Genomic DNA, 12,154 nt, shown 5'->3' on the forward strand with positions numbered 1-12,154 from the left:
ACGCAAATCCGAAGGCTAGATGTCCCACTTCACAGCCTCGCACTTCCGGCCTTCTTGGTCGTCGAAGGACCCGGCCCACATAGACTGCGAAGGCCGGGTCCTAAGAAGGATGTGCCCTAGATTTTGAGACACAACTTCCTTCAGAAATCTTCCAGGCCCACGTGTTTGTTGATCTTATCCTGATTATATGCCAGAGTTGTGTGATATGGTACTTACTATAAGGTCATTAGGATAAGATGAGGCCTGATTATTTAAGACCTTGTAGGAGCAGGATTTTAAATTCAATTCTGGATTTAACAGGAAGCCAATGAAGGGAACCCATGTGGAAAAGACATATAAATCTTATAAAGTTCGTATCTGTCTCGTGTGAAACTTGTATGAAAAGCATGCAACAGTAAAAATGATATAAGATCCCTATAAAAATTATGTAAATGAAACTTGTATGTTTTGGATTCTTACTAAAACAATATATGAAAGTGGCCACTTTCATGAGTAAATCATACCAGCCTTATATGATTCACTGTATGAAGTAGGCCACATCTGATGCAAGTCTTTTATAAGTTTTTTTCTATTTCTTTTCCGTATGGTAAGCCAGTATCGGAGAAATATGCTCGTTCTAGTCCCTGTCAACACTCTTGCTGCAGAATTTTGGATTAACTGAAGACTTTTCAGTGGGTTTTTAGGACTTCCTGATAATAATGAATTAAACTAGTCCAGCCTAGAAGTAATAAATCAAGGAACTATTTTTTTAGCGTCACCCTGAGACAGGATATTTCTAAATTTAGAGATATTGTGCAAATGGAGGAAAGCAGTGAAACAATGAATGCATTTAAAACAGAAACTGCACAGCAGGAGGGATAATATGTGTCAAACTAGTGATTTATGGCCCCTGTCAAATGATTTATGACTTTGGAGGTAATAAAAGTTAATGGCAGTCATAGTTTTTTATGAACCATGAATCATATTATGAGTCATAAAATTATGATACTTGGAAATTATCAATAATCATATTCCCAAAAGTTATATGATCATGAAAATATGGCAGTGGACTAGGATGATGAATGGGATGTTTGTGATAGTTTGAGTTTGTTGTAATTTTAAGCCAAAAAGTTTACTTTTTTGACAAAAATGGCACCAGTGCTCTTTTAATGGTGAGGATGTGGAGAGATGGAGGCTGCATGCCCTGATGAAAAGCTTTTGTTGCGCTCTAAAAGTAGTTATAAAATTGAGATTTTCTGAATCGTTGGAAAATCTTATTTAATGGTGTTTTATTTTTGGACACAATTTTCAGTTAATTATTGTAGTTTCAGTTAATTTTTGTAGTTCATTGGTTCCAGGAGGTCAGAGTTCAGACTTGTGATGCCATCAGTAAGCGCAGAAAAAAGAAAAACAATAAGACGTGAGAGCAATGTTTGCTGATGATATGCTATGCTGCCTGTAAACTCCGAACCTGAACTGAGGAGAATAAAGTTGCCAAAAGGAGAATGGAGTCATGTCTCTCTGAGGGTGCAACCCTTTATTGCATTTTTTGGTTTGTTTAATCCAAAAGAGTTGTAAGTTAGCCTTACAAACGCTCCACCTCACTGTGAGATGATCATACCAGAGCGAGGATCCCCGAGAAAAGTAAAAATGGGTCTTCACAAAGCAGCCTGTGTGGGTAAAATGACTCTCTGACTCACGGTGCCACTCCCGAGCAGGGATCCACTAATAAAGCAATTTAAAATAGAGGTGGCCCTACCGTTTACCTATGAGAAAAACCACTGATCAATAAAGCAGTTTCAGAGAGGCAGGCACTCTCTTGACCAATCAGAGAGCGAATTGACATGAATTGTGTGAATCAGCTGTTTGGGGAGTTTTTACCCCACCCTCGCTCAACTCCAGTGACCCCAAGTGATCGGAAGCTCTCGCCTGCCTGACCCTCACCTAGTGGAAATAGGCCCCTGACTGTAACCCCCGGCCGCAAGCTCGACCTGTCAAGCTCTTCCCAGACCTGTCAATAAAGTCATTTCAGCAAGGCAGGCTCTTGCTTGAGCCACTGAAACACCAGGGGACCGTTTTGATCTGACCAATGAGCTGAATTTACAGCCTTCTGACGAGTAAACCGAGCAAAGTTTTTGAAATCAGCCAAGACAACTTTGCAGACTTTGCAGAAATACACAAATCCTTACCAGCTGCCCCGCATCCCATGTTTCTGACCCAATTAACAGGCTGTATGGAGCACTGTCCCTTACTGTAACTGTTAAGCTCACCTTTTTAACAAATGATGTGTGAATTTACATACATAATATTAACAGGGCAGACACATAACTAACAATATAAGACTGGTAATTGATATTTTGGACCATTCAGATTTAATCACAGATAATAGTTTCATTCTTTTTTTGGATTTTTATAAAGCTTTTAACATTTTATATGACATCATCATGAAGATGATGTCATAGGGCATGGAACCTATAAATATGGGTAGGGATCCCAAACTTTTAGTCAGTTTATTTGCAACACTCAAGATTGCAGCATTCAAAGGTACATCTGAGAAACATTTTGTAACAGTTGAATCTTTAACACAGTCGCTTCATCAACACTCCAACATGTCTCAGAGTAATCACGGCAAAAATCAACAACAACAAAAAAATGTGTTGAAAAGACGATACAGTCAGATTTCAAAAGGCAGCAAAAACAACTCTGAGAGCTACTCTCCAGAGAGAAAGAGGATGAGAATAGACACTGAGAAGAAAGAAACAGCAGTGAGTCCGAGCATCCAAGAAAGTTCTTCGTCAAGCATGGTCCAATTCCAAGTTCAGGAAACAAACGCACTTGTCCAGCTTCCACTCAAGACAATGCAAGGCCCAGATTATGCTGCACAGAATTGCACGACAAGCGCTGACAGCTGCTCTCCACCAAGGAAAGAAAGACTTATCTGTGAAGAAAAAAATGTGTTGAAAAGACGATACAGTCAGATTTCAAAAGGCAGCAAAAAGAACTCTGAGAGCTACTCTCCAGAGAGAAAGAGGATGAGAATAGACTCTGAGAAGAAAGAAACAGCAGTGACTCCGAGCATCCAAGAAAGTTCTTCGTCCAGCATGGTCCAATTCCAAGTTCAGGAAACAAATGATACGACCTTGAATGATACCAAAACCTCTGAAAACACAGCAGTGACACAGAGCATCCCACAAAGTCCCTGGTCCAGGACTATCCGACTCCCAGGTCAGAAAACAAACAATTTGGCCTTGGGTGATACCAAAACCTCTGAAAACACACCAAAAGACAAGAAGAGGCCAGAAGACCAGAGAGAAACAAACGTGTGGATCATTGGGTCCAGCTACATCAGACGAGCCGAGGGTGAAGCAAAAGAGATTTTCGGAGAAAATTTCGGACTTAATGCCAAAGTCCAGTGGTTTGGCAAAGAAGGAATGCGCTGGAGGGGAGTCCTTCCTCGTTTTTATGAGGAGCTATCCACACAGAGCCCACCTGACATACTGGTAATCCATGCTGGGGGCAATGATTTGGGAGTCTTTTCTGCTTATAAACTTTCTTCTGTCATTGAGAAGGAATTGATGCAACTGCACACAGAGTTCCCCTCAATGACAATTGCATATTTGTGAGGGGTTACTAGCCCTGCTATGTAGGGGTAGAAGGGCGCACAGGCTGCCTTGAACGACTAGCGGGTGGTGGGATCTAAGTCCGTAACCCCCTCTAGCACGATTGACCCGGACACTTACTTCAGTAAGAATGGGGTTAGTTACCTGGCAACAGTAGGCACAAAAGGAGGACTCCAGGCCCGGACCTGCAATGATAGCAGCGCCTGCACACGGAATACTAGCACGGTCCCACTTAACTCCGTCGTCCTGTGCCTAACCAAATAACTCAGGTGCCCCTACTCCGAGGCAACCTGGGTCGGACAAAAGCATTCAACAACGACTTTTTAAACCACGTGGCTCTTTTTATTTATCTGGAGAGCCCTCAAAAAAACCAAACTTGGTTAACAATGTCCACAGGGCCCTGGAGAGCAAAGGGAAAACAGCAAGGAGCCTCCCCAGGACCAAAGAAATGAAAGAAATAAAATGAGGTAAAATAAATCAAAACAGACTGGTGGGACCCAGTGTTAGGAGTCCTCGACTCCGCACAACCCACCCTAGTCACAGAGAAAGCACTCACAATACAGAAGAACAGTAAAAGTTAACACAGCAATTATCCAGTCTAAAATGGCTGACACAGTCCCAACGCATCATTTACAATGTCCGACACACCAAAAGAACATTTCAGTCTTTACAGTTTAATCCAGTAAATTGTCTCTGGGGTGGGACGGACAGATAGTTCTAGGGGTAGGTGTCGTTAACTGGAGTTACAGTCTGTTAGGCTGTCCAGAACTTCCACAGCCGGAATAGAATGTCCATTCTCCGGTCCACACAAAACAAAGAAAAAACACAGAAACAGTACCTTTGCCCCTCCTGAAATGGGGTGTGATGAACTCACGGGTAGGCGAAGCTTTTACATACAGCCCGCTGAAGCAGGGTGAACATCCGGAGCGTCGTCTGGGTGGCAGGGTACTCCAAACACCGCCGATGTTGAGGCCCAAAATGGCGGTCCCGCGGGCTATCGGAGCTACAGCAGTCCCCAGGCCGGGCGAAGCGAAGCCGCCCAATTCCTCTCTCGGAAACTCGCTGGTCCTTCGCCAGACAGCCGGCCGTGCTGTCTCGCTTTCTAAACGTTCTTCACCGTCAAACTCTACCGGTAACGCCGGGAAACTGAGGCAGATTGGAGGGGAGCGGCCGCTAGCCCTTAGCTCTCGATTAGCCCCTCTGCTAGCGCTATCTCCGCCGACGCTTCGCCCCGGCGCTGCACCCGTAAGGCCACTGTAGCCGGAGTCAGAGTTCATACACGGACGGAAACCCAGCCTAGACTTGCTGCGGTACCGTACACTGTCTCGCTAACCCCTCATTTACACTTTGTTCGGGTCTTTCCTAGCGTCCTCTCTCGTCCGGACACGTGTGTTTTGTTTTGCTCCGCTCGTCTTCTCTCTCACTGCGCATGCCCGTCCTCTTCACACTACGTCACTTCCTCTTGGCTGCTTCAGGCTGTAAACAACCCCGTGACCGTTTTCTAAGGGTCGTAAATATGTGCCCTCACATTTCCCCCCAGCTAAACCCTGCCACACCAGCGACGACTCAAGCAGTTCATCCCTGTAACAAACACAGAATAACACATATTAACCCACATGTTCAGTAACACTCTATACCTTTCACATATGACTCACATTACATTGCAAATGAGCATAACAGTAATCCATGGCTTCATTTCGTAACATAATCTCTATACCTCGCAGGGGGTACCCCTCGGGTTCGCCTCAAAGGGCGTTCAAACTGCAAAACCTCCCCTCGCCCCTCGTGCACCTCATCGCTCGCCTCTGAGGCCTCATCGCTCTCCTCTGGCTCACTTAGGGCCATAACTGGTTGTACCTCCCCCGCTAAATCCGGCTCCAACCCCTGGGTGACACAGTCGCCAACCTCATCCGCCCCTGGGGCAACGAGAGCGCTCGGGTTCGACCCACAGGGGAGTGGTGGAACACAAACAACCTCCATGAAGTCTGTATCGGACTCCACTTCGGCTGGCAACCTATTGGCCTGCTTCGGCCGCCATGTCGGCGCTTGGAAGGTGCACAATTTGAGCTGATCCCTATGCACGACCCTCGTCGAGCCACCCTTCTCTGGCTTGACCGTGAACACAGGAATGTCAGGGTGGTTTTGTTTCACCACCAAATAAGGGTTGGGTTCCCATTTGTCCTGGATCTCATTCCTGCCTCTGGGTTTGTGGTTGCGCAACAGCACCCAATCACCGGACTGAAGCAGGGCGCCGCGGGACTTCCGGTCGTAGATCCTCTTCCTCTTCCTAGAAGCCTCCTGAGTAGCGGAGCTTGCTACCTCCACCGCGGTCCTAAGCCTCTCATGGTGGTCCCGGACCCAGTTGTCCAGATTGTCCGCCTCTGGTTCCCTCATGTCTTTCCCTCCCAGGAGGTCCAAGGGCATTCTGGCGTCCCTCCGGAACAGGAGATAGAAGGGCGCATAACCCGTGGAAGAGTGCTCACGAGAGTTATAGGCCATAACCAACTCTGGCAAGTACGTTTTCCAATCCCGCTTTTTCTCTGGTGGCAGTGTCCTGAGCATGTCGTGCATGGTCCTATTAAACCTCTCACACTGCGCGTTCCCCTGCGGATGGTAAGGGCTGGTGCGACTCTTGGCAATCCCATAGGCCCTGCACAGCTCTTTTATAACACTAGCCTCGAAGCTCCTCCCCTGATCGGAGTGCAACCAGGCCGGGCACCCGTAATAGGTAAACCAATGTTTCAGCAAAGCATTTGCTGTCGTCTCAGCAGTTTGGTTTCTGGTGGGGACGGCAGCGGTGAACCTGGTGAACATGTCTGTAAGGACAAGGACATTTTCGTATCCCCCACAAGACTTTTCTAGCACCGTATAGTCCATAGCAAGGACCTCCAGGGGTGCGGTGACATTGCTGCAGGTCATGGGGGCCCTGTGGTTGGGAAAGACATCCTTTGCCAATGCACACCGCCTGCATTGCTGAACCCAATCTTGAACATCTCTACTCATGGTAGGCCAGTAATAGCTCCTTCTCATTACCGCGAGGGTGCTCTTTGCACTGAAATGCCCCCCATGCTCATGCTGGTTCTCATATACCCTACGTTGTAAGGCCCCTGGGACAATGAGCTGCCTGATCTCCTCCCCATCACGAGGGTCGCTGACATGCCTATACAGCACACCCTTATAAAGCCTAAGGCGGTCAAGCTGTTGGTGAAGCCGCCTCGCGTCAGGTGTTAACGCGTGGAGATCGGCATGGCTCATCTCCGTGCCCCTCTCCACCACCCGATACACGGGCCCGACGACTGGGTCGTTTTTCTGAGCCACTTCGACCTCCTCCCAGCTGTGCCCACCAAGAGCTTTCCCAGCAGTCGCTTGCACTCTGGCTTTCAGATCAGCCCTACCATCCTCCTCCAACCTAGCAGGCCACAGACACGCACGCACTTCTTCTGGGCCCACTTTGATAAAGTCCTTGCCCGTGTCCTCCTGCTCGGGTTCCTCTTGGTCAAGGATTCTGGAGAGGACGTCTGTATTCGTGTTTTGCCGCCCGGGCTTGTAACACACCTCAAAGTCATACTCAGCGAGTTGTGCTACCCACCGCTGTTCGACAGCCCCCAGGTTAGCCGTTGCCAGGTAGCGCAGCGGGTTATGGTCCGTGACTACCGTGAACCTGGCGTACATCAGGTAGTCCCTGAATTTCTCGGTAACAGCCCATTTAAGCGCCAGAAGTTCCAGTTTAAATGCGCTGTAATTCTTGTCATTCTTCTCGGAGCCTCTCAGCCCCCGACTCGCGTAGGCTACCACACGCTCTACGCCCTCCTGTTTTTGACTGAGCACAGCCCCGAGTCCGTGCAGACTCCCATCTGTGGTCAATATGAAGGGTAGGCCGAAGTTGGGATAGGCCAGGATTGGAGGGGACACCAGGCACCGTTTCAGCTCATCCAGTGCCTCCTGGCACTCACCGGTCCAAACAAACGTCTGGGTGCCCCTCGACGTGTTTTTCAACCCTTTCCCAACCAGGGCATGCAGAGGCTTGGCCAACTGTGCAAACCTTGGCACAAACCGCCTGTAGTAGCTCATGAATCCAAGCACCTGCCTCACCTCTCGCACGCTCCTTGGAGCCGGCCATGCCTCCAGGGCCTTGACCTTTTCTTGATCTACCTGGACGCCTTTAGCAGAAATCACGTGGCCAAGGAATTTAACCTCCGGCCGCAGAAGGAAGCATTTGGTCGGCTTCAACTTCAACCCGTGCTGCTTCAAACGTTCAAACACTGTCTCGAGCCTCTCGCAGTGACTGTCAAAGTCCCGGGAGAAGACTATAATGTCATCCAGGTAGACAAGGAGTATATCAAAACTGAGGTTCCCCAGTACCATACCCATCAGCCGCTGAAAAGTGGCTGGGGCGTTGCACAAGCCAAATGGCATCCGAGTCCATTCAAACAAGCCAAATGGTGTTGTAACCGCCGTTTTTCCCCTGTCGCTCATGGCCACTTGGAAGTAGCCTGCGGTCAGGTCCAGGGTCGAGAATAACAGCGCATTGCCAAGCGCATCCAACGACTCTTCGATGCGGGGAAGTGGGTAGGCATCTTTGCACGTCACTTCGTTCAGCCGCCTGTAATCGCAGCAGAATCGAACACTTCCATCTTTCTTAATAACCACCACCGCAGGCGAGGCCCATGGACTGGAGCTCTCTTTAAGGATCCCCTGGCTAACGAGCTCCTGAACATGCCTCTTAAACTCTTGAAAGACATGGGGTGGGACCCTTCGATGCCTCTGTTTGATTGGGTGTGTCACCGTGGTGGTGTAGCCGTAATCGACTTCGCTTGCCGAGAATACGTCTTGGTGTTGGGCTAACAGCCGACAAAGCTTTTGACGCTGTAGCTCCGTGAGGTCCCGGGTGTTAGCCTGTACAGGGACCGGCAACTGCCCAGCCTCGCCACCTGTCGCTATACTCTCACCCTGACCCAGCAGCTTAACCACGAGTGCCCCCCCTCTCTCCTCTACCCGTACAACCTCTTTGGGGAGCACAGCTCGTGGTTTGCTTACAACGGCAAGCCTGGCTCTTGGCATCAGCTTGACAGCCCTCTCGCTTGTGTTCATCACTCTGAGAGGGATTCTTCCACCACTGGTTGTCGCAATAGTGTTGGCAACTAACAGTCCCCGCGGCAGCTCTATCTCTTTTGCCGCCTCTGCCAGCACTTGGCACTCAACCCTAGGTGAGACCCCGCAACGGCCCTCCACCACTTTCTCGCTCGTCGGGGGGATGATAACGGGTTCCCTGCCAGCCACCTTGACGAACCCGATTTTGCCACCCGGACCTGTGCGCGGGAACTCCTTCCTCGCTCGGGCTATCAACCGACGGATGGTGGCCTCTGTCTCGTCTGGAGCGTGGGGATCCATGTGGACGCAACCCCCATCTGCGATAAAGAGCGCTTCGAGGTCTTCTATAACATTCATCCCCACAATCCCTGGGAGCCCATTAGCTTTGTCTACCTGAGGGTGAGTGTCGGTGAGTACAAAAATGCACTTCTTACCAACCACTCTCCCGGCGCATTCAACCTCGGCCTCCAAGCAGCCCAAGACAGGAATATCGAGCCCGTTTGCGGCTGTGAGCTCAATCCAGTCTGCTGACTTCAACTCCTGTGGCCCAAAACACCTACGGAAATGGGACTCCGTAATAGCCGTCACATTTGACCCCGTGTCCCAGAGGCAGGTGGTGTCCACCCCCCCTATCTTAAGGTGGACTGTGCGACACCTCCCAAGAGCACTCCTTTGGAGGCTCTCCTCCACCTCTGTCAGAAGACACTCGGCTGCTTGGCGCCCTATGGCCGGTGTGGTGGGGTGTTTCTTGGCCCCACCCTTGGCGTTTGGATTGCCAGAAAATGCCACCTGCGCCGGGTCTATGGGAATAGGGGCCAGAGCCCCTGCGTCTAGCTTTTTGGTACAATGCCGGCTAGTGTGGCCAGGCTCCCCACAGCTGTATCAAATATATCGCCCTTCACCGTCCCTCAGGGGTGTTCGCCTGCGCTGTGCACTCTGCTGGCTGCTCCCTCTTTCCCTGCTCTGTAGTGCTAAGTACAGCTCTTCTTGACGAGCAGCAAGTTTCCTAACCTCCTCGTGGAGCATCTCCAGGGTGAGGGGGGATGGTTTATCTTCGGCCGGTACTGCAGCGTTCACCGCCCCTCTAGTTCTGAGCCTACTTTGGGAGGCGAGAGGGGACTGGGCTTCTTCTTCCTCCGACCAGTCAACTGCGGCTTGCAGCAGCCCGATGAAGGTTAGGCCTTTCTCCTCCTTGACCCTCCTTTTCATCTCTCGCCTCAAAAGGTCATCCCGCAAGCCCAGCACTAGCTGTTCCTTCAACACTGTCTCTGAGTCGGGAACGCGGTTGGGTTCTCGCCTCTTAATCAAAGCCAGCTTCTCCTGTAGGTCATAGGCATAAGTTCTGACTGTCTCGCTGGACATCTGCCTTCTCTCATAGAACTCCTTCAACCTGGTACCTATGGGGACCTTGTGTCCATAGGTTTGAAGGAGAACCTCAAATATGCCCTCGACAGACTCTCCTGCCCCATCCAACATGAACTTAACAGTTGCCCTGGCCTCATCTTTTATGTGTTGTTTGACCAGCTCTACACGGTCCGCCTCTGGCACCTTCATGACTTGGAACGCAGACCGCATTGCCGCGATCCACTCTTCCACACAATCATCTCCACTCTTTCCAGGGCAACCACTAAAATCTGCCAGTTTGCGGTCTCGGTGGACATAGATTGCCGCCGGGGCTTTTAAAGCTTGGGCCTGTTGATCAATCACTGCCCTTGTGAGAGAAAGAGCTTCTCTCTGTTCTTCTCGTGCCTGCTGTAAGGCACCCGCCTGCTCCGCAAGCCTCCCTTGTAGTTCATCAAAGCTCCTTTTCAAATCTTCTAGTTCAGACATGTTTGCCTTAACTCTATTCCTCCTCTATAACGACCCCGAGCCAATGGGTGAATCCTGTTCGTGACACCAATTGTGAGGGGCTACTAGCCCTGCTATGTAGGGGTAGAAGGGCGCAAAGGCTGCCTTGAACGACTAGCGGGTGGTGGGATCTAAGTCCGTAACCCCCTCTAGCACGATTGACCCGGACACTTACTTCAGTAAGAATGGGGTTAGTTACCTGGCAACAGTAGGCACAAAAGGAGGACTCCAGGCCCGGACCTGCAATGATAGCAGCGCCTGCACACGGAATACTAGCACGGTCCCACTTAACTCCGTCGTCCTGTGCCTAACCAAATAACTCAGGTGCCCCTACTCCAAGGCAACCTGGGTCGGACAAAAGCATTCAACAACGACTTTTTAAACCACGTGGCTCTTTTTATTTATCTGGAGAGCCCTCAAAAAAACCAAACTTGGTTAACAATGTCCACAGGGCCCTGGAGAGCAAAGGGAAAACAGCAAGGAGCCTCCCCAGGACCAAAGAAATGAAAGAAATAAAATGAGGTAAAATAAATCAAAACAGACTGGTGGGACCCAGTGTTAGGAGTCCTCGACTCCGCACAACCCACCCTAGTCACAGAGAAAGCACTCACAATACAGAAGAACAGTAAAAGTTAACACAGCAATTATCCAGTCTAAAATGGCTGACACAGTCCCAACGCATCATTTACAATGTCCGACACACCAAAAGAACATTTCAGTCTTTACAGTTTAATCCAGTAAATTGTCTCTGGGGTGGGACGGACAGATAGTTCTAGGGGTAGGTGTCGTTAACCGGAGTTACAGTCTGTTAGGCTGTCCAGAACTTCCACAGCCGGAATAGAATGTCCATTCTCCGGTCCACACAAAACAAAGAAAAAACACAGAAACAGTACCTTTGCCCCTCCTGAAATGGGGTGTGATGAACTCACGGGTAGGCGAAGCTTTTACATACAGCCCGCTGAAGCAGGGTGAACATCCGGAGCGTCGTCTGGGTGGCAGGGTACTCCAAACACCGCCGACGTTGAGGCCCAAAATGGCGGTCCCGCGGGCTATCGGAGCTACAGCAGTCCCCAGGCCGGGCGAAGCGAAGCCGCCCAATTCCTCTCTCGGAAACTCGCTGGTCCTTCGCCAGACAGCCGGCCGTGCTGTCTCGCTTTCTAAACGTTCTTCACCGTCAAACTCTACCGGTAACGCCGGGAAACTGAGGCAGATTGGAGGGGAGCGGCCGCTAGCCCTTAGCTCTCGATTAGCCCCTCTGCTAGCGCTATCTCCGCCGACGCTTCGCCCCGGCGCTGCACCCGTAAGGCCGCTGTAGCCGGAGTCAGAGTTCATACACGGACGGAAACCCAGCCTAGACTCGCTGCGGTACCGTACACTGTCTCGCTAACCCCTCGTTTACACTTTGTTCGGGTCTTTCCTAGCGTCCTCTCTCATCCGGACACGTGTGTTTTGTTTTGCTCCGCTCGTCTTCTCTCTCACTGCGCATGCCCGTCCTCTTCACGCTACGTCACTTCCTCTTGGCTGCTTCAGGCTGTAAACAACCCCGTGACCGTTTTCTAAGGGTCGTAAATATGTGCCCTCATATATTCATCCATCAATGGGCGTCAAGTGTGGAG

The sequence above is a fragment of the Aulonocara stuartgranti genome (assembly GCF_965226115.1).
Source record: "Aulonocara stuartgranti genome assembly, chromosome: 8".
Taxonomy (NCBI): domain Eukaryota; kingdom Metazoa; phylum Chordata; class Actinopteri; order Cichliformes; family Cichlidae; genus Aulonocara; species Aulonocara stuartgranti.